Source organism: Lontra canadensis, unplaced genomic scaffold (genome assembly GCF_010015895.1).
Source record: "Lontra canadensis isolate GAN:19392208 unplaced genomic scaffold, GSC_riverotter_1.0 scaffold28, whole genome shotgun sequence".
Taxonomy (NCBI): domain Eukaryota; kingdom Metazoa; phylum Chordata; class Mammalia; order Carnivora; family Mustelidae; genus Lontra; species Lontra canadensis.
Genome location: NW_022631022.1, coordinates 18259468 through 18262646, shown reverse-complemented (window position 1 = coordinate 18262646; position 3179 = coordinate 18259468).

The window sequence follows — 3179 nt, the reverse complement described above, 5'->3', positions numbered from 1 at the left end:
GAAGTAGTCTCAGCTGCTACTTCTCCGCCATCTTGACTCCTCCCCCCTCTATTCTTGTTATTCTTCAGTGAAATTTTGTTTTATAGATGAGTCTGTTTCATGCTTCTTTTCATGAAATGCAGAAATTGTGTCCATGGTGGGTGGCTTCTGAAATGGCTCACGGTGATCCATGGAAATTCTCATTTGTATGATCCCCTCCCCTCGTCTGTGGGCTGACCCTAGTGACCCGCTTCTAAAGAGTAGAAATGGCAAAAAGTGATGGGATGTTACTTCTGTGATTATGTTATAAGAAACTGTGACTTTTGTCTTGCTAGAACTCTCTCCGGCCCTCTCACTTGTCTGCTCTGATAACACCAGCTGCCATATTTGTGAGCCACCTTATGGGAAGCCCACGTGGCAAGGAACTGAGGGTGACTTCCGGCCAAATAGTAGCAAGGAACTGAGGCCCTCGGCCCCACAGCCCATGAGGAACAGAATCCTACCATCAACCATGTGGGTGAGCTTCCCTGAGTAAACCTTCAGATGAGACCACAGCCTTGGCTAAGAACTTGACTGTAGCCTCGTGGGAGACCCTGAGTCAGAGAACTCAGCTGAGCCACACCCAGACTCCTGACCCACAGAAACTGAGATGATAATGTTTTAAACTGCTAAGCTTTGGGGTAATCTGTCACACAGCGATGGATAACTAATTTAGCATCTTTTATTTGGTGGTGGTGTGTGTATTGTGTTTTCTAACAGGTTAGTAGGCAGTAGAAAGGACATTAATTTTTCCGTAGTTGTTCTGTAACTGGCTGCTTCACTAAAATCTTCTATTCTGATAATTTTGTATTTTCCGAGTTTTTCAAAGAAGACTGTTGTATTTACAAATATATTATAATCTGTTCCCTCTTTTTGGGGGGGGGAGTCTAACTGCATTAACTAAGATCTTTAGAACAAAGTTGAATAACAAAACAGTAGAAATCTTCCTTGTCTCCGTATTTAATGAGAATGTTTCTTGACTTCCACTCTTCTGGTGTTGCCTGTGGGCTTGAAAGTTTAGTATTTTTTTAATCATGTGAGATAAGTATACTTCAATTTCCAGTTCACTAGAGCTTTTTAAAAGAAAGTCAGGAAATGGATGTTGACGTTTACCGAACATCTATTCGGCATGTGAAATGACCTTTTTCTTCTCCAACCTGTTGCTGCGGTTAATCAGCTCACTGTGTCTGGGATAGAACATCAGCCATGCATTCCAGGAAGGTTTGCTCATGGTGTATGATTTTAATATATTGCTGGACTTACTTTTGACTTCATCTGATTAAACTTTTATTAGGACTTTACATCTATATAAATGAGACTAGTGTATGACTCACTCATGTATCCCATCTTTCTTTGGTGCCAGCTGTATTTTAATACCAGGGTTGTTCTGGTTCTACAAAGAGAAGTGAGAAGCGTGTGTGTGAGTCAAGGTCCTGGCATGAAACATTCTCCCAAAATGGCTTAGATAGAGACACCTGAATGAAGGGACGACATACAGATGTGTGAATAAGGGGAAGGGAACAGACAAGGGATGGCAAGGCACCTGGAGACTAGCCGTGAACAGGAGCCATTACCATCCCCAGGACCACAGGGACAGGGGAGGAACCCATGTGTCTAAAGCACAGAGAGAGCTGGAACCGAAGCTGGGAACATTAGTGCCTAGAGAGAGGGCACTAAAGTAGGGAGGGAACAGGAAAGGATATCCCAAACAATTCCCACCCCACCCCCCAACCCTCCAGTCTCCTGCCCATGCCTCCTGTGGTCAGAAGCCAGCCAGAAGCTAGGCGGACTAGGCAGTCTCTGCGATGAATGCAATTTCTGGGGGTCAGTTGTCTGGGGCCTGGAATGAGGCAGGGAAGGGTGTGGTTTCCATCTCATGATGGGACCCTGATGGATCTGTCCAGAGCCATGTTTCTAACCGCTTTTAAATATTCACTTCCAGGTCTTTTATACAACTTCCTCATATAGATTTTTTTTTTTTTTATTCCTATGATTTTGCTTATTTTGCTTCTCTCCTGCTTGCTAAGAGTGCATGGCTGAGTATTCCCCACCATGGAAAGAAGAGCTGTGTGTGATGTGTCCTAAGTTCTGGAGTGTAGGAAAGTCTTTCTCTCTTGTCTTCATGCAAGAACACACCTGGAAGATGGTTGCAATTTTAGGTCACAACAGTGACCACTCAAAATGCTGTAGAAGAGTGGTTCCCAAGTGTATTCTATTGAGCGCCATCTGACTGCATGGGTTTAATGGGGCTCATGGGGTTTCATTGTGTTCGTGGGTTTCAAGGATTTCATTGTCAAATAAATTTGGAACATTGTGCTCGCAAATCTTGCTAAGTTAACAAGATGCACTAACACTTTAAAAGCCCTGAGAAAGCCTCATCAGTCTGGGATTTGTCTTTTTTTTTTTTTTTTTTTGCTTCATTAAGCATTTCTTAAGTTTGTTTTATGGCAGAAGCTCTTTTCTCCAACAGAAGCATTTCTCAACATTCCATGGAATCTCTCTTCCAATTATACATTTTCAGAAATATTGTAAATACTCCCTGCACCTCTCCTTCTCCATGGGCGCTTATAGGATTATTTCTTTACCCTTAAAATGAACAAAATCCTGGGTGGTATTTCCAAAGATGCCTTTGTTTTTACTAATTTGACTTAGATAAGAAGGAACCTTTTCTTTTTCTTTTTTTTAGATTTTATTTATCTATTTGACACAGAGAGAGAGAGATCACAAGTAGGCAGAGAGGCAGGCAGAGAGAGAGGAGGAAGCAGGCTCCCTGCCGAGCAGAGAGCCCAATGTGGGGCTCGATCCCATGAGCCTGAGACCAAGACCTGAGCCGAAGGCAGAGGCTTAACCCTCTGAGCCACCCAGGTGCCCCTGCTTTTGGTTTCTTTATAGACTTTTTTTTTTTTTTTTTTTTTTTTTTTTTTTTTTTTGGTATTGTTTGCTCTTGATTCCCACCCGCTTCTCAACCAGCAACTTTCTCATTTCATTCTTTCCATTTTGTTTCCAACTCTCCTTTCTGAGAGTTTACATTTTAACTAAATGACTCCAGTACAAAATGAACGTGGCCTGATAGTCAATTACGTTTCTGTGATAAACCTTTGTCAACAGAATTCTTTTTCTCTGCCTTTCGAGAGACATGATATTTTCCCTTCATGATACAG